General features: G+C 44.2%; 1 protein-coding gene across 7 annotated transcripts in view; it reads left to right on the top strand.

Moving 5' to 3' along the window:
- LOC129397909 (uncharacterized) overlaps positions 1 to 20,516 on the top strand; it is a 305,819-nt gene that overhangs the window by 188,377 nt on the left and 96,926 nt on the right. Inside the window, exon 1 of one of the 7 annotated variants that reach the window (XR_010112344.1) lies at positions 18,861 to 18,986. The exons of the other annotated variants lie outside the window; for them this stretch is intronic. The gene's annotated coding sequence lies outside the window, so the exon portion shown is untranslated. Of the gene's footprint in view, positions 1 to 18,860; positions 18,987 to 20,516 lie in introns of those variants that run through there. 7 annotated transcript variants of the gene reach the window in all.

Raw genomic sequence — 20,516 nt, 5'->3', positions numbered from 1 at the left:
TCCTTTTAGGCTTAGTTGGTAGAATTCCTACAGCCAGGCTTGTTATTCAGATGTGTTCATCTTTTCGTCCTGGAGCTGGCGAGCTTCAGTCCTTCTTCCTCATGTGATTCAGTCATTCTTTCTTTCTTTCTTTTCTTTTCTTTCTTTCTTTCTTTCTTTCTTTCTTTCTTTCTTTCTTTCTTTCTTTCTTTCTTTCTTTTTCTTTCTTTCTTTCCTTCCTTCCTTCCTTCCCTCCTTCCTTCCTTTCTTTTTTTTCTTCTCTTTCTCTCTTTCCCTCTTTCCTTTTTTTTTTTTTTTCCTGGAGTCTCTGTGGCCCAGGCTGGAGTGCAATGGTGTGATATCGGCTCACTGCAACCTCCACCTCCTGGGTTCCAGTGATTCCCCTGCCTCAGCCTCCCGGAGTAGCTGAAATTACAGGCAGGGACCACCACACCCAGCTAACTTTTGTATTTTTAGTAGAGACGGGGTTTCACCATGTTGGCCAGGCTGGTCTTGAACTCCTGACCCCAGGTGATCCGCCCACCTCAGCGTCCCAAAGTGCTGGGATTATAGGCTTGAGCTACCGCACCCAGCCTGTTTGTTCTTTATGCTGTAGTTTGATTTCTAAGTCTGCATGAGTTGCAGTATAAAGCATAGTAGTAAGTCTGTGTCTGCATACCTGTGTGTGCATGCAGTGATGCCAGTACCTGTGCATGGAGATGTCACCAGTGCGTGGCACCACCTGAACCCCACCAGGTCCCGTGTGGCTCCCCCAGTGATGCCCCATGTCCTCAGGGTGGAAATGAGGTCTCTCTTAGTGCAGCTATAAATAAGAGCCAAGGGGCCGCCCCCACTGTAGCTCCTACGCTTTCCTCTTTTTACACGGTATCCAGAGCTGAGTTGGAAGAAAAAAGTATGTTTCTGAACAGAGTATGAATCTGTGTGATCATTTTGAATTTTTGTCCAAGTTAACACTTTTATATATACCGTGTGCCAGACATTGAGACAGAACCCTCTGGTTTGGGCATTTGCATAAAAGACAAGGCTGAATAATATTGGAGACAGGTGCAGGAAGGGAAAGTCAATAGATATGAACTTAAAGTGACTGTTTGGGTCCCTTAAAGTCGCCGAACTAAGCAGCAACTTCTCTGGGCCTTTCCCCCTTATACACAGGCTGTGAGGACCCAGATTTGGTGAGAATGATGGTTCTTTGTGTTTTTAAATCAGAAAGAATCAACAGATAATGGGCATTTTACTCTATTGCTAACTTTCCGGCCAGCAACCAACCAGAGTGTCCTGTGGTCACTGAAGTCACCACCTGCTCACCCGCCATTGTGGCATATCCCTGGATTCTTTGGAGAGGTCGCCCTCACCTCCTGACTTCCCATCCCTACCCCTCGTCTGGCCAATTCCGACATGCTCAGACCTCCAGCCTTGGTGAAGCCCACAGCGTGGCACCACCCATACTTGTGCAAACTTGGGTCACTCCCTTGGTTTTCCAGGACCCGCTTCTACAACTATAGAATGACTGACTGATCTGGGTCAAAACCAGGTGTATTGGGTCCCTTACATTCTATATGACAATTATTACCCTTCTGGACTGAGGGTAGGTGGCAGCTGTGAAGCCTTGGAATGCATTAAAATCCCATTAGGTGGCACAGGGTGTAAACATGAGCCTAAATCTGTTGGGCTTCAACAGGTAAATACTCGACTCCTGGGCGGCAGCTGGAACGTGTTTTCACCTGCCCTTCATCCTGAAAGCTCCCCAAGGACTTTACACCCACCAGAGGCAGTGCAGGCTGGTCCACGGGAGCCCCCGGGGGGAGCGATTTGTTTACCTCCCTGTCTTGGAATTTACCTCTAAGAGAGACTTGAGAACAGGGGTGTGTGGGTTTGTTTGCTAAAATGCTGAGGCTACTAACATCTGTGGAATCATGAACTGTGAACGCAGGTAAATCCCTTTCAAGACATTTCTGCGGTATTCAGTGCTGAAAGCTTGTTAATGTGGAATACTTTAAAGAGGGAGGTGAAAAATTTCAACAGTGGAATTAATACCCCAATTAATCTGTGTTGAATTAGGGGAGCTGTGCACTGTCATCATTCTTTTCACAGGTGACTCCTTCCCAAGTGCCATCCACACGTCCCCAACCTCCTCCTGGCCTGTGCAATCCCCGTGACACTGTCATCTTTCTTTCTTGCCAACTGGAAGGACTTCAGTCTATTTCTATCAATAGAATGGGGAGGGAAAAAAAGCAAACACAGAATTTTAGTTGCTTTTCAAAAGTACCAAGCCTACTGCTCCAGAAAGGGTGGTAAAAGGAGGTGATTAAAAAATCACCAGTGTTTACTTCCTGTATAGACAAAAGAGGAGCAAATGATGAGGAAAAAGCCTTGAGAAACACCTTTCTCACCCAACACAATGGAGCATAGAACACCAAACGTGCCCAAGCCTACAGACTCAGCTGGTTCAGATGGATCCTGGATCGGGTCCATATAGAAAAAGTCTTGGCAGGGGTTGCCAAAAGGGTTATTGAAAATCAGGGGGGACAACCTGAGAAGGACGTTCAAGTTATCTATTTCCAAGTGAACCATCCATCATAGTTTGCTCAGAAAGTCCCACTTCATGCCTGGTTCCAGCGTAATTATTAACAGCACCCAAGTATGTGCCAGTTTGGATGATAAATAATGTGGCTGCCCTCTCTATAACCCTAGCCTTCAGAATTTTTTTGCCTAGTTTTTTAAATGTTTTTCAGAACTCCCATCCCATTGCACATGACCTGTGCCAATCAGAACTCCCATCCCATTGCACATGACCTCTGCCAATCAGAACTCCCATCCCATTGCACATGACCTGTGCCAATCAGAACTCCCATCCCATTGCACATGACCTGTGCCAATCAGAACTCCCATCCCATTGCACATGACCTCTGCCAATCAGAACTCCCATCCCATTGCACATGACCTGTGCCAATCAGAACTCCCATCCCATTGCACATGACCTGTGCCAATCAGAACTCCCATCCCATTGCACATGACCCCTCTGCCAATCAGAACTCCCATCCCATTGCACATGACCTGTGCCAATCAGAACTCCCATCCCATTGCACATGACCTCTGCCAATCAGAACTCCCATCCCATTGCACATGACCCCTCTGCCAAGTTGATTTTCCTTAAGCACTACTTTCACCATGCCACCAGCTGCTTTACACCTGCCTGTAGGATGGTGTCCTGCGTGCTTGGGTGATCATGTGAGCCCCACATGGGCCTCACTCAGATATTTGCTGGCCTATAAGACTGTGTCCTGCGTGCTTGGGTGATCATGTGAGCCCCACATGGGCCTCACTCAGATATTTGCTCGGTGCCTACTATGTGCATTGTACTGTGTTCATTATCGGTCCACACATCCTTCTAGGATTCCCCTCTTGTTAACCCCTTTAGAAGAGCTCACAGAGCCCCTGAGTTCTACCTATCAGCCCCTTTTGGGTCTTGCCCACCCTTCTAGTCTGAGCTTAGCAGCACCTTTCATGGATCACTTGTGCCCATGCTGCTCCCTGTCTACCCATCATTAATTCCTGACCTTTTACTCATCCCTTCTACCTCCCACACCAGGGTATTGCTATTAGGAAATTGTGTCTTTTAACTAGTTTGGTTATAATCTAAGCTGCTGTTAGGAAAGACTCTAAATGTAGTGAATTAATTAGGATGGAGTTTCTTTCTGGTGGTCACAGTCCAGGGGTGAGTGGTCTAGGGCTGGTGCGGTGGCTCTGTCATGCTCAACCTGTGACCTCCCAGATGGCGGTATCATTGCCATTTCTAACCAAGGGGAAGGGGCCAGGAGAGAATCCACAGGAAGGAACTTTCTCTTCTGGGAGACCGTGCACTGTTTTACACTTCACTCCTACTCACAGCCCATTGCCCTTCATTTAACGCATCTGGCCATATCTAGTTGCAAAGGAGGCTGGTTAATGTATTTTTATTATTGTTTTGACCTGGCAGCCATATGCATGGCTAAAACTTAGGGGGTTTTATTACAGAGAGGAAGACAAAAGTACTGGGGGGATGGGGCAGTTTCTGCTGCAATATTCATTAAAAGTGTGTATCTCCAGCTAGAATCTGAGCATCTCAACCACAGAAATCTTTCTCCTTCTTTTCGTAGAGCCTGTACAAACTTTCACAAATAGCTTGTGCTAAAAAAAAAATTCCATTGATAGATACTGCTGTCCATTCACTTTCACATCCTGCATATAAAAAATAGAAGGCTTTAACTTCTTATTTACATTTAACTAGTGATTGCATTATTTGAATGTTTATGCTGATTTAAGTCAGGCACTGGGTCCACTTTGACACATTGCAGTGAAACATCAGTGTGTACCTTGAATCTGTTTTGACTTTTCCTGCTTATCGTTGGCAGACTCAATCCCATTTTTAGGGACAGAGTGACACGTTTGTCCTTCCTCAACTGTCTTACTGGCCTTACCATGTTTCGTATCCAGTCTGATCACTATTTTCCAGGCTCATGGTACAGTTTTCAAATACTCTGCACAGAAAGAAGGATTTGGTTTTGAAAGAAACTGAGATGCCTCTCATATTCTTAAAACACAGACCTGGGACAAGAGAGCATCCATATCAGGTTTGTGATGTGGTCATCCTAGGATGACAGTTGAGTGTGACAGCGTTGCTCTTTGGGACACGGGCACTCTGATGTTTCTGGGCCACATATGAGCCTTACTCTGGCATGACATTCTTCTTTAGTTTGTTTCAGAAGATCGTGGATATCTTAGAGTTCTGTCTCCCTGTTCTCTGCCTTCTGCTGTGTGCTTGGATCTGGGTCAAAGAATTGAGGTAGAGGCACCCACTGTGCTTGAAAAGCATAGCGTGAAACAGGAGAGTGTGGGTACTGGATGTCTCCGAGACCAGGGCCACAGGTACCAGTGGGCAGTTCCAGGAGTTAAGTCCAGCTTTGTCTGTTGAGGTTAGTTGATTGAAGGTCAGCATTAGGGCCGAATCCAAGAAAAAGATAGTACCCCACCTCGTCTCAGGCATCCTTTATGTCTAGGAGAAGCCCAGATTTTCACCTTGCCAGAGGTGGAATCCTTGCTGACCTACAGACAGGGATAGTCCTGGGCCATTCCTTTGAACTCCCAGAGCCCTTGACACCTAAAAGCCCTTGGTCAGGACTGATGGTCATGTAAGATGATCTGGTTTGAGTTTGGGTGTGCCCGGGTATGTACCCGTGTGTATTTGGAGATGTGGTCGGGTCCCTAGCTAGTTTCAAGGGGCATGAGCTGCCGTGGCTTTTCCCTTTTGTTGGATACTGTGAGACCGGAGTTGGTTAGTGGCTCTCACGTGTGACAGCAGCATACGATTTCTCATCTGTTTCTGATTCTGGAGGGTCTTAGAAGGCCAGGCGGGTCCCATCTGTAAAAATGGAGAACCCTGTGAAAATGCCTCAAGGGCTGGCTTTTAAGGTGTCTCAGGGAGGTCTCAGCTAGTGACAAGCCAATCAAAGCCACCATTTCTTATTGGACATCTGTTTGTCCTCAGAGGGGCTTATTCGGATTCTTCCCACTTAGGTCCCTGGGAAACCATTTGATACTCCTGCAGCCAACGTGGGACAGGAAGAGCATAAGCAATCGGGAGATGCTTCCTTATTGGGAGCAGCACTGGCACTCCACGCAGTCGTTACCTGACGCTCACAGCACTGTAGATCCGTCTGTGTCATGGGTGCCCTTGGGCAACGTCTAGCTTGTTGACTCCCCGGATTCATGCTTAATTGAAGACCTAAAAATAAAGCTTTTCTGTCCCTGGTTTAGAATCAATGCATACTTATACAATGCAAAAAAAGAGAAAACAGCAAGTAATTAATTTCACCACCTAGCGATTATTAATGGCTAATACTTCGCTGTGTGGATAGACCATGCTTCCCTCATCATTCCTAGGGTCTATGGGTCCCTGATGGCATATCAGGTTATTTTAGCTAGTGTGAAGATAAATATCGTGTGTTTTTTTGAGACAGGGTCTTGTTCTGTTGCTCAGGCTGGAGTACAGTGGTGCCGTCATAGCTTATGGCAGCCTCAAACTCCTGGGCTCAAGCAATCCTTCCTCCTCAGCCTTCCAGGTAGCTAGGACTACAGGCATGTTCTACCACACCCAGCTAATTTTTTTATTTTTTATTTTTATTTTTATTTTCTTTTTTTTAAAGTATACTTTAAGTTCTAGGGGTATATACCCAAAGGATTATAAATCATGCTGCTATAAAGACACATGCACACGTATGTTTATCATGGCACTATTCACAATAGCAAAGACCTGGAACCAACCCAAATGTCCAACAATGATAGACTGGATTATTTTTATTTTTAATAGAGATGTGGTCTTACTACATTGACCAGGGTGGTCTCAAACTCCTGGGTTCAGTGATCTTTCCCCCTTTACCTCCCAAAGTGCTAGGATTTCAGGCAGAACCCACTGTTTCCAGCCCAGATAAATACCTTTAATTTAATAGTTTAGTATTCATTTTAATGTATATCAGAAAAAAATATCTAGCTACTCTATGTATATGTTATGTCATGGACATTATTGCTTAGAATGAGGCTAAATGAAAAAGAGTCAATTTGTTTAAAGCAGATTTAAAAAAGAGTGTTAAGTAAATGTAGAAAAATTGTAGGTGACTAAAATCTGAGAAGCAATGTTCTTAACGCTTGTCCTTTTGTTGGACAGTTAGGTAGTTTCCAATGTTTTGCTATAATAAACAATGCTGGATGAACAGCTCTGTGAATAGCTCTTTGTTTACATATGTGATTATTTCTTTAGCATGGACGCCTAGAAGTAGGGTTCTTAGGTTAAAAGTTGATATTATGAATAGTAGCACTGGTTTTGGCTCCACAACAGTGAAATCTTGGAAAAATTATTTTGTCTCAGTTTCCTAGTGCTTTTGTGAATGAAAAATAAAAAACGTACACTTTAATTCATAGGATCAATATAGTAATGCAGATCAATTAAATATATACCCAAAGATCTTTGAGCTCTCCAAGCTTCTCTTCAGTTATGTATCCAACTCCAGCAGCTACGTGCTTGTCAGAAGGAACGGTGCTTTGAGAGCTCCTGACAGAGGTAATGGATGCTTCTGGCTCATCGCTTCCTTCTTACCCATTTCACCAGAAGAACTGGAGGGGAAAATTCAGGTCACAGGGACAGGACACAATGGCCCAACCAAGGCTACACTACACAGGGCAAGTAGGGCAGGTACTAGAAGCTGGAGACTCCAGAGGGTGAAGCATGGTGTCCAAGGGGTGCCTCCTTCTTTGTTCTGATTCACCAATGGATAACTTTGGGTGATACCAAATAGGACATAAAAGGGGCAAATGATAGTCAGTACAGATTACCAAGAAATTACTAACAATTGATGCTCTAGGCAGAAGGCAATTACCTGAAAACTGTATGGGCAGCACACAAGTTCAACTGCTTGAAGTGTGAACTAATTTATGAATTTACAGGTAGATTCATTAAGGAAGCCGTAAGTGATAACTGGGGTTGACTTAGGTGGGAGAAATTGGTATGAGGTAGCAGGGCAACCTGCCAACACAGAATAGAGTAAAATTAACTAGCATACCTGGCTGACAGTTCAAATGACTCCTGAGTGTAGCCTTATTATGTGCTGATCTCCAGCCGAGCCAGCCAGCTGTAGATAGCCCATGTGACAGAGGTGGCTTACTGTTCTCCAGTATCCACTCTCCCATGGTGCCTTCTGGAACCCCTCTAGCTATTGGAAACATGATCACCCATCTGCAGACCACATTTTCTTGTCTACCTTGCAGCTCTTTGTGACCAGGGGTTAAGTTTGATCCAATGGGAGGTGAGTAGAAATGAAGATACATTCGATGTCTCTTCTCTGTTTTTTTCCTGTTAGTTGGAAAAACTTGTAAGCCAGGTGCTGTCAAGACTCTCTCACCTTGGACCATTCATCACTGTCTTGCTACCTAACTGTCTCAGTCTGTTGAATAGCACTGACTGGGTAATTTACAATAAAAGGAACTTATTTGGCTCATGCTTCTGGGGGCTGGGAAGTTCAAGATTGAGGGGCCTTCTTGTTTACATCATCTCATGGCAGAAGGTGGGAGGGCGAGAGAGGGCAAGAGAGAGACAAAAGGGCCAAACTCATCCTTTCATAAGGAACCCACTCCTGCAATAACAAACCTATTCCCATGATAATGGCATCAATCCATGCATGAGGACAGTGCCCCCGTGACACAAACATCTCCAATTAGATCTTACCTCCCAACATGGCCATACGGGGGATCAAATTTCCCACAGATGAACTTTGGGGGACACATTCAAGCCACAGCATTAAGAGAAAAAACTGTGTCTTATCTGGGAGATCACCTTACAGCATTATTATTGCATTTTACCTAACTAATACAATGTAATAACTGCAATAGCTACTTGTCTGGCACAAAGGCCTGCTCATTAGCAGTAGGTTATGTGTAAAATGTCCCCCCTGCCCTCTGAAGCATCGTTTTGCACAAGAGGTCAACAACACAATTCTAGATGAGGGAATTTTAGTGGCTGTGAAACTGGGAAGAGAAAGCAGTTGTTCAAGTCTGATGTTATCAAGGGAAAAATTGTGCCCTCCATATCCTCAGAATAAAACAAAAACCTTTCATTATGCTTTTTTTATCTGGATGAATGACAGGGGCAGGTGGGAGGTTTATTTAGTTATCTTTCCTCTACTCAACTGCAGAGAGAGATGTCAAGAAGGCAAAGGTCACACTGCAGGGTAAGCAGTGTAGAACATCCTGTCCATTCGAAAACCCACTCTGTAACAGAAAAAAATGCACTTTTGAGTTTCTACTCTTGTTTTTTTCATGATTTTATCACTGAAACAGCAAGAGAGTAGAAACCTAAAAATATCTACTTGGACTCAGATATTCAGAAAAGCAAATTGATAGGTTGGTAATAATAGCAGGATTCTGGGATCTCAGAGCAACAGCGTGGCCATTCTCTCCGCTTCCTTGCTTAGAGGCAGTCGCTCGCTGCCTTCCCTCCCTGCACCCGTTTTGCCTTCTCTCCTGGCTTGGACGTAGCCCCTCACTCTATGTAGTGCCATGTCCTTGGATTGGAAAAGGGTAGTGGCCCAATGTTCCAACAGAGATGCACCAGGTTCCGAAGTGGGGAAATGACTATTTCATACTCTCATTTAAAATTCCAGTTCTATTAATAATTGATTATTGTAACAATTACAATTAATTGTTACAGTTTCTATAATCAACATTTCTTATTTTGTTTGTAGAAAATGACAAAATGATTTAAAGTGCTCTTTTGGAAAAAGTTGATAGACTCATATTTTATTGACAATTGGACCACTGAAACTTCCTCATCCTACTAGGTCTCTTTCCAGAGACAGAAAGAACTTCTAGCTGTATGTGAACTTTGTTCACTCTGGTATCGCAAACTTTGATAGATTCAACAAGATAAGGTATACCAGGAGAAAAAAGAGTAGGCTGAACATAAGATTGAAAGACAGAAGACACAGGTTCAAATCTATTAGCCATGTGACCATGGCAAGTTAAACATGAAATGTATACTACCTCTCTTATGGACTGTGAAAGAATCAAACCTGATCATATGTCAAGAATGAAATAACCCACAAATGCTATGTGATATTAATTACTCCTATTGCTGGGGCTTAGCCTCTGCCCTGCCTGCTATTCCATGCATCTGTAGGGCAGTCATTTCCAAGAATTGAAAGTGGGCTTCTTAGTTAGGAAAAGCTTTGTCTCCATCTCACCACTTTGCTCTTTTTTTTTTAAGCTACACTATTTGGTCTGTTTTGCAATTAACATTAAGAGCATATGAGATTTTTACATTTCCCAAATGTGGATTATTTTCTAAAAAGGTTGTGCAGCATGATTCTAAGATAGAGTTCTGCATATGGCTTTATGATCTGTGAAGTCACTCAAAATTGCTTGTAAAAATGTGTGCTTGGATGTAAATTTTTCTGGAGAGAGGAGGTCTTAGTCCTTTTTCTCTTGCTATAACTGAACACCTGAGACTGGGTAATTAATTTTAAAAAAGAATTTATTTCTTACAGTTCTGGAGGCTGGAAAGTCCAAGGTCAAGAAGCTGCATCTGGCGAGGGTCTTCTTGTGGTGGGGACTCACTGCACCATCCCGAGGTGGCACAGGGCATTACCTGATAGGGGGCTGAGCATGCCAGCTCGGGTCTCTCTTTTTTCTCTTTTAAACCACTAATGCCTCACCCTCATGATCTTATCTAATCCTGATTACCTCCCAAAAGTCTCACCTCTCAAATACCAGATATAGTTGGATTTTCTACCCACTTAATATCACTACAATGGGGATTCAGTTCTAACATGAGATTCCAAGGGGACTAATACTCAAGTTTTGAGGTTCAGCTGAGTACTCTAGCAATGACTAGAGTTCACACATTGCTCTATGTATGGGTCTGAGCTCATTGGTTGGATTCCTTCATATAAGTGAGGGCTGGCATTACATACTATAAATCATTTGGATGATGGACTAACATATTCACACTCTTTTATCAAATGTGGAAAGATTCTGACTATGGAATGTCTGACTTTCATGTGTCACTTCTACAAATGGTGGCCAGACTCAGGACGCTTTCCTCTCTGCACACTATTGCCTCTTGGTATTGTCTTCATCTTTACTTTCTCCTTCCTCCTTGTTGGTACAGACACCACACTGATGCCCAGCACCTTCCTCTCCCAGCCCCCGCCTGGGACTTGGCACCCTGATTGGTCCCAGCACCAGCCCGTGACTAGACTGTGGTCCAGGCTGGCAAGTCCAGGATGAGAGCGTACTTGTCTCCAAACCAGCATCTCCTAATGAAAAGAAGCAGCAGCTTAAAATCATCTGATCAAGGGCTGATCCTTCATGTTCCCAGGCTCTGGGTGAAGCAGGGAGATGCTCATTTGTGCCTCTGTGCAATACTGGGGATCTCTGGACTCCATGAATAGAGTGGCTGCCATCATCATGGAGAGATTTGTCTTTTCATGGGTTTGGACCACAATGACTCAAAACCACTCTGTTTGACAGAAAGACATTCTTCTTTTTAAAGTTGAGCTTGCGACATGGCTAAGCAACGTAATATCTTTTGATGTTGATGTTTTAGTTTAAATTTAGTTGGGTTTCAGCCAAAACATAAACTAAGAGATATTGGGAAAGACCTTGGTTTGAAGGACCTACCCTCCTCTTCACTGGACTAGATCTGATGCTCCCCATTGGTGTGGGAGGAGAGGTTAAACCTAGAGAGTTCACTTCCTACGTGGCTGGGGCCTAGGACTAGTTAACATTTGCATCTCAGCTGTGGGGCATTGATGGGGTGTGGCAGGAAAAAAATTCAAGGAGGGAGACATATTTCCACAAGAAAAGATGTTCTTCTCCATCCCTTTTGGGAAAGATATGATATTTCCGATGGGGATACAGAGAAGGAGATGCTTGGGGTGATGGGGCCAACCTGCCAATAGGATAGCTAGGTTAAAAGTCCAGGGATCCCACTTCTGAAGGGTGGATATCTTGTGAGACACAAGGAAAAGTCCAAATTCACTAGAAATATGCCACTTTGCCAACTAGAGACTTCCTTTTGAAATCGGCCTATTCCAAGAGTAAAGAAATTTACATACACTATGCCAATACTGGGAGAACAAAAGAACTGGATGACCTCAAGGACGGGGTCAATTCTAGTACCTCTCCTCCAGCAGATGAGAGGCATCAAATATTTAAGGAACTATACCTTAGAGTTCTAAGCCACGACAGGTAGTCACCACAGGGCCAACCACACTGAAAGAGGGGAATTAGAAAATGACTCTTGATGCTGGGGGAACTTGCTAGAGAGACAGTGAAGCCATCACTTCTCACAGCCCTAGGCAGCTCTTTTTGCTCCCAGGGATAAAAAGGGATGCATCTAAGTTATCTATAAATCCCTTTCTGATACACCTGCCTCGCTCCCTCAGAGAACTCACCTTGTGAGCTGTGGTTGGGATTGCACACAGGATGTCTGCCCAGCAGGAATATCACCGTTTTGACTCCATACCAGGAATTATAGGGGTGGGAACAAGGAAGAAGACACTGGTGGAGGTGGGAAAGGAAGGACATTACTGCAGCTGGGGGCAAGGGAGGAAGAAAAAGGAAGGAACATGTCACTGACTTTCACGCCAGGAGGAAATCTCTTGAGTTTAAACAGCTCTTTTCCATTACTTTGAGGCCTATGAAAGATGAAAGTCCTGGTCGGATTCGGTCTTGGTGTCTGGCCACATCACTTTACTCTGAGTCAGAAAAGACTTTCTGAAAAAGTACACCAGAGATGTCCAGAGACAGAGAGGAAAAGAAGCCCCCTGCACCCAGCTCAAGGTTAGGGTTAGGGTTAGGGTTAGTGTTAGGGTTAGGGTGTAGGAAGCGTAAACGGTTGCTGGTTGCTGGAGGCAAACCAACAGCCTTGTTCATTCAGTGATAGAGTAGAAGTAGCTTTTTAAACAAAAAAATAGAGTAAGAGAGTGATCAGAGACTCTCAAAACACTCTCAGAAAGACAGTGTTCAGGAGGGTGGCAGGAAAACGCGATTCAGCTGTTCATGGGGTTGGGAGGAGCCAGGTGAAAGGGAGAGTTTGGGAAAGGAGAAGGGGGTGCTGGTAGACCAGAGGGAGAACTTCTCAAGGGGCCTTCTTCCTGGGCTGTGATGGAAAGCCCTACTAGATTCATAAAAATCACAAGAACTAGCCCTGAGCGATATATATAAATACACTCGCTAATTATTACTGGAAGAGAGCATGACTAATGCAGGAGCAGATGTTTTAAAAAATAAAAGGTCACAAACATTTTCAGACTATTAAAGCATTTATTTATGTAGTAAATTTGCATCTGGATTTTGTTGTTCCTGCTTTGATCTCTTTCTCTCACACACGCAGCGAGAGGCTGGTGTTGGAAAGGTAGAATACCCAGGCACCATAGCTGTGATAGAAACAGTCAGAATGGGGCAAAGTCTCCTGAATATGCTTGTTTCAAATCAGAGGAGCATGGAAATCCCCAGGATTATAAATCACTCAAAACCATCGAATGACATTGGTTATCTACACAATAACTTCAAATAAATGCCTTTTCCCCAGAACGGGGCCAAGTTGCAATGATTAATCTGAAGTTACTCTTGGGCTATTAAATAACAATTTCAAGATCTTTTTTGAAAAGCAAATGTCTTTTTCATATAAGCGAGATCCTGTAGTATTTGTTCTTCTGTGTCTGCCCTATTTCACTTAGCGTAATGTCTTCTAGGATCATTGGTGTTGTCACAAATGGCAAATTCTTCTTCTTTTTTTAAAACTAGATAATATTCCATTATATTTAAATACTACATTTTCTTTATCCGTTCATCCATCAAAAGACATTCCATCAAAAGACATGATTCCATATCTTGGCTGTTGTGAATAATCTGCGATAAACACAGGAGAGCAGGTATCTCTTCAACATGCTGACTTCAATTCCTTTGCATATATACCCAGTAGTGGGATTTCTGGGTCACATGGCAGTTCTATTTTTAATTTTCTGAGGAAACTCCATGCTGTTTTCCATAATGCTTGTACCATTTTCCATTCCTACCAACAGTGTACAAGAGTTCCAAATTCTCCACATCTTTGCCAACATTTTTTTACTTATGTATATATGTGTGTATATAGATGTATATATGTGTGTATATAGATATATATACACACACCTATATATATGCACACACATAAACACACGCACACATATGAAATAGTCACTCTAAGGGGTGTGAAATAAATTTCATCATGGTTCTGAGTTCTGATTTGTATTTCCCTGATGATGAGTGTGATATCAACTGTTTCATATACACGCTGGCCATTTGTATGTCTTCTTTGGAGAAATGCGTATTCCGTTTCTTTGCCCAGTTTTCAATCTGGTTATTTTGTTTTTCTGCTATTGAGTTGTAAAAGTTCCTCAGATACTATGAATATTAATCTTCTATCAAGTATATGATTTTCAAATATCTTCTCCCGTTCTGTAGGTTGCATTTTCCTTTTGTTGGTTGTTTCCTTTGCTGTACAGAGGTTTTATAGTTGGATGAAATCCAATTTGCCTATCTTTGCTTTTGTTGCCTGTGCTTTCATGGTCGTACTTAGAAAATTATTGCCAAGGCCAAAGTCAGGAAGCTTTTTCTCTGTCTTTTTTTTTTCCTAGGAGTCTTAGTGTCAGGTATAACTCATAGAAGCAGACAGTAGAATCATGGTAACCAGGTGCTGGGGACAGGAGGAGAGGGGGAGGTATTGGTCAAAAGGTTCAAAGTGTCAGTTCTGCAGGATGAGTAAGTGCTGGAGATCTAGGGTACAGCATGGCGCCTATAGTAACAATCCTGCCTTATATGCTTAACTATTTCCCAAGAGTGTAGATGCCAAGTGTTCTTATCAAAATCAGTGAATAGGGCAAGAGGAAGCTTGTGGAGGTGATGGATATATTTACGGCGTTTACTGCAGTGATGGCTTCATGGCTGCATGTGTATCTCCAAACTCATCAAATTGTGCACATTAAATATGTACAACTCTGTGTTTGTCAATTATGCCTCAATTAAGTATTTTGTAAGCTAGTAGCAAATTTACATACTTTCAATGGTGGAGCCAATTTAGAAAACAGCTTGGCAGTTTCTTAAAATGTTAAACATAGATTTACCATATGACCCAGCAATTCCACTCTTAAGTATCTATCTACACAAGAGAAATGAAAATATGTGACACATATGTCTACACAAAGACCTGTACACAAAGGTGCATAGCAATATTATTTGTAATAACGAAAGCATGGAAACAACCCAAATGTCCATCAACCAGCAACTGGATCAACAAAATATGCTATATCTACACAATGGAAGAATGCTCAGCCACAGAAAGGAATGAAGTGCTGTTGGGTGCCGTGGCTCACGCCTGTAATCCCAGCACTTTGGGAGGCTGAGGTGGGAGGATCACTTGAACTCAGGAGTTCGAGCCCAGCCTGCGCAACATAGCAAGACCTTGTCTCTACTAAAAATAAACAAGTAATTAATGATCATAAAAAGAATAAATCAGCCAGGCATGGTGGCACTTGTCTGTAGTCCCAGCTACTTGAGAGAATGAGGTAGAAGGATGGCTTGAGGTTGGAGATTGAGGCCACAGTGAGCTATGATGGCACCACTGCACTCCAGCCTAAGCAACAAAGTGAGATTCTGTCTCAAAAAAAAAAAATAGTTAACATAGATGATGCTGAGTGAATGAAACCAGCTTCAAAATACCACATATTGCACGATTCCATGTTATGTAATTTCCAGAAAAGGCAAATATGTAGAGAAGAAAGTAGATGGGTGGTGGTGGTTGTGCTCAGAGTGGGAGTGGGCAGTGGCTGCTCATGGCAGGAGGCTTCTTTTGGGGTGATGGAAATGTTGTAAAATGAGCTTGTGATGGTGGTGCACAACTCTAAAAACTTACTGCAAATGAGCCAGTTGTATATTTAAAAGGAAATTCTGTGGTATATGAATTATACCTCAACGAAATTTTATATATATATACACACACACACACACACACACACACGCACACACACGAACTTCCCCATTCCAAACCATGTCACCAACCTACGTTTTCCTCTTTTCCTCCTGGCTTGCGTTTGTTCTGCAGAGCCTGCTTAGTAAGGAGCGTCCTGGGTTCTGTTCATGCAGACACGTTCAGACATCTTTGATTCTGGAGGAATTCCCTCAAGTCACACTTTCCTAGATAACATCACAGATGCCACATGACCAGTTTGGCTTATTTTAAAACGCATTTCAGAAGCATTAAGACCAAAAAACACTCAGCAGAAGAACCTCGGCTGGCAAGCCCCTCCCAGTCGCCTTTTGGGATTTGCCTTTTTGTGAAACACCAACGTGTCTGTAGGTGTGGCAGTAATGGAATGTGAGGAGCACAACTGAACAAGTCACCAAACGTCAATGAACCAGCTCACTGCTGCTTCTGGAGAACAGCCAGTGACATTTTCCAAGGTAAAAACATCGGGTTTAACTGGCAGGCTGTAAAGAAGACGCAGCGTGTGAGGGAGCCTGAGGCTGTTCAGTGAGAATGAGGGGTTCCATGTGCGCCAACGAGGATGGAGAGCCTCATTAGGTCACCACACAGAGTGCTGGGAAACAGCTCAAAACACATGACAATGGCACAGACACATACATGGTGTCTGTGCGTGTGGGTGTGTGTTTACATAGGGCACGCCAAGCTGCCCACAGTAATTTTTTGTGAGGGAGGGGAATGAAATTGGTTGAGGAAGGGGCAGGGCAGTGTCTTTTGTTTATTTAGCATTCTGGATTGACTTTTAAAAATGAGCATGTATGAATGTGGTAAATAAAATAACAGAGAGCAGGTGTGATGGAGGGGTGACCAAGTTGTCTGGTTGCGTCCTGCACTCTTTAACGCCTTAAGAAATGGTACAGATGTAGGTCCCAGTACGAGGGTGGAGAACATCACCTAGGTCTGCCCAAGTACTCAGCACCACATTTTTTTTAGACACTTTGTCAGCCAGGCTGGAGTGCAGTGGCATGATCATGGCTCACTACAACCTGAAACTCCTGGGCTCAAACGACCCTCCCACTTCAGCCTCCCAAGTAGCTGGAACTACAGGCATGTACCACCATGCCTGGCCAAGTTTAAATTAAAAAAAAATTTTTTTTGTAGTGACAAGATCTCACTATGTTGCCCAGGCTGGTCTTGAACTCCTGGCCTCAAGTGATCTTCCCACCTTGGCCTCCTAAAGTGCTGGGATTTTAGTTATTAGCCACCGTGCCTGGCCAGCGCCACACCAGCCACACAATAATGAGCCTGGTCTGTGCAGCTGCTCATTGGACATTGGAGGTTAATCAGGACCCATCTGGCAAATGAAACACTTCATTGCACTTGCTGCCCCCTGGCTTATGAACATTTTCCATCATAGCTAAGACTGGATTAATACAATGTGAAACAAGGTGACAGTTTATCCTGGAAAGACACGCAATATTAAAAATCCACATGATGGGCTGAGCCTGCCTGATTGCTTTAAAAGGTGGATTTATTTCTTTTATCCCGAAAGGAGTTGTGCCCACAAGCACTAGTGCCAGCCCTTCCATCTGTAACTTCTCCTTCTCTTTTAGAAAACTATAGTAGTTTTAAGATGGTTTTGCCCCAGGCGAAAACCTCTTCATCAACACTGTATTCACCACATGACTTTTCTGTGGTATATACATCAAGAGAAAACTATCGGATGGCTTCTTCTGTTTGTCTGTGTTCCAGAGTCTAATGCGGCCGAAGGTGGCACATCTCAGCTCCTGGTGGATATGAAATATTTTCCATCCTGGAAGGTCTGATTGGCTTGGAACAGAGCTAAGTAGGCTACGGTTCCTGAAGCCAAATCCAGCTCCAGCCTGCTTTTGTACGGCCTGTGAGCTAAGCATGGTTCTTACATTCTTAAATATTGAAAAGAAAATCAAAAGAAGAATAAATATTTTATGACATGTGAAAGTGATATGAAATTCCAGTTTCAATGTCCACAGATGAAGTTTTATGGGAACACAGCCACACTCGTTCTTTGTGTATTCGTGCCCCAAGAACAGAATTCAGCATTTGTGATGGAGACCATATGACCTGCAGAGTCTAAGTATTTGTTGTCTGGACCTTTCCAGTAAAAGTTTGTTCACCTTGGCCTGGTGGAGTAATATTGGCATCAAGGTCTTTGGTAGTGCTCACTTGGCAGGAGTCCAAATTGAAGTTCTCCTTGAAGATTCCTGTAAATGGTGATTGGTAGAGGGAGTCACCCTCTAGCCATCTGGGAGGCACAGGTGACTTGTCCTGAGATGAGCTGAGTGGTCCACCTGGGGCATTCAGAGTGGGAGCCCTAGGCAATCTAGTTAGATGAAGACTGCCATCCTTAGAGCATGGCACCACACTGCGTGTCCTCATTTCTGAGATACTGTTCATTGTAACACACACCATTGATTTAGTAACAGCTTTTCTAGGAATAAAAGACACATTGTTTACATAATGCATATTAATTTTGAAAATGCTAATGAGAAAATATGTTATGATTTTTAATGTGATTGCTTCCCCACCCCCACCTGACTCCCAAGTGAGCTTCCTGGGGGCTAGGACTGCACCCTTATTTGTTTTTGCAACCCAGGATTTCCCCCACAGAGCTCCAAGATGTCAGGAAACTTTGCAGAACAAAGTTTTGCAATCATTGGTGGGTTGTGGCATCAATTTAGCGAATACACTGCTGGCATTTAAGAAATAAAATAGGAAAGACGGACTAGACAGATTAGAACAGAAAGATCAGAGTAGACTAGAACACAAAACAAAAAAAACAGAAAATGCACATCCCATAGCATAAGGTTCATCTGCGATGCCCTTGTTTCCGTTACATATGTGTGTGATGGGAGGTCATGTCAACGTATTTCTCACCGTGGATCATAGTAAAACAAGTGTGCAAGTCCCTGCTGTGGTGCATGTATTTGAGCTGCGCTTGGTCACGAGATGAGATTGCACAAATTGGCATGTGTCACAGAAGCATAGAGCAGTGGGTGTCAGGTGTGGCCTTTGGGTCCCCACCAGGCTGGTGAGGATGGCCAGCCCACCAGCAAACGCTTCCCCACAGCACCTCCCAAGGCTCTATGCTGAGCTGAGTGTGATGAAGTGACATGATTCCTGTCCTCGGGGAGCTGACGGTCTATCAGGGAACAAAATCACACCCCAAAGCAGGAAGGAACACAGTGAGATTTGGGGATAGATGTTGAAGGTGTTGGGTGCAGAGGAGGCGGAGACCCTGACAGCTCTGCTCTGCCACAGCTGTGTTGCTCAGCCAGATCCAGAGACCTGATCTCCAGGGTGTTTACCAGCCACGTGGCATCCTCCCAGTTTCCTGAGGCAAAGATGCAGACCAAAGCGCCGTGTCAGTTCACACATGGAACACGGTCATCTCCAGGTAGGTAGACTGGACCACACAGTGCCATTGGCCTCTTTCTCTAGAGAGGGAGGCTCGAAGGTGGGGAACACAAACAGGCTGTGGACTGCCTTGGCCCCACAAGAGTCTCAGGCCCCAGGCCCTAGAACTTCAACAGGAGAGGCAAGTTGAAGAAAACCACCCCAAAGGAAAGGAGGAGCAGAGCAAATATCTCCCTGAGCTGCCAGGACCCATCTAAGCAGCCTGCTGGATCGAAGCAGGGGACGGCAATGTGAGGAATGGGGAGGAGAGCAAGCTGTGCACGAGATGCCACCCCACAAGGAAACTCCAAGGGACTGCCAGCATTGTGCTCCGGTAAATGCCTTTCATCCTGATCCAGCCACCATGTGAGAAGGAGGGAGCCCTCACCTCCAACCCACCTCCCAATTCATTAGGGTTTCCCATAACTGGCAACATGGCTGGAAATCCTGCTGAGGAAGATGAGGTGGGGCCTGTGCTGGCCCATGGGACATACTGGGGGCAGAGGATACAGGTGTCTACAGGATGGTTAGCAGGCGAGTGTGGCAGAGTCAGCAAGGTTCAGCACACTGAACCTTGCATCAAGTGGAGAATGGGAGGAGGAAATTGAGATTCGGGGTGAAGAACAGGCCAATCAGAGAGGATGCAGGAACAAGCACAGGATGCTTATTCTTCTGGGCTCCTCTAAAATGAGAAGCCTTCCTTGTCATCCATCCCCACCCCCCAGCAGCCTTGGGGATGGGCGGTGGCTCCCTCTTCTCCAATGCTGCCCCCTCTGCAAGTATTTGCGTGTTTACTTTCCTTTGCTATCATTACTGACTTCTGAAGGGGAAGGATCAGGTCTCCCCTACTCTCATGTGCCCAGAGCCTCTGGGCCACAGCCCCTGGTGCAGAGAAGCAGCACTGAGATCAATTTTGATGAATAAATGAATGAATGAGGAAACGTGGTGGGTAATTATTCATTCATTGCTACTGTCTGAATGTTTGTGTCTCTTCAAAATTCATAAGTTGAAATTCTCACTTCTAGGGCAATGGTATTAGGAGATGGGACCTTCAGGAGGTGAGGAGGTCACAGGGGTGGAGCCCTCATGGATGGGATTAGTGCCCTCATAAAAGAGCCCTAGAGAGACCCCTGGCCCTCCTGCCACACGAGGACGCCACTAGAAGCTGCCATCTATGAAGCAGGGAACCTCACCAGACACCATATCTGCAGATACCTTGATCTTGGACTTCCCAGGCTCTAGAGTTGCAGGACAGTGAACAATACATTTCTGTTGTTTATAAGCCACAAACGCTTATAAACAACAGCCCAAACAGACTAGGAAAATCATCTTCCGAAGGTATGAATGGTGAGCTTCAAAACATCCCCTTAGGGTTGAGAAGGGAAATTAGCTTAATCTGAACCTTTGGCATCTGGTGCAGCTACAGCAGAGAATTTCCTGTTTCAAGTGATTTCAAAGGTGAACAGGTTCCTAAGAAACGTAAGGTTACCTAAGTCCGATCACAGAGGCCCATGGAAGCACGGTGGTCTAA

This window comes from Pan paniscus, chromosome 5 (assembly GCF_029289425.2).
Source record: "Pan paniscus chromosome 5, NHGRI_mPanPan1-v2.0_pri, whole genome shotgun sequence".
Classification (NCBI taxonomy): Eukaryota; Metazoa; Chordata; class Mammalia; order Primates; family Hominidae; genus Pan; species Pan paniscus.
This window is presented reverse-complemented; position numbering and strand designations above follow the sequence as displayed.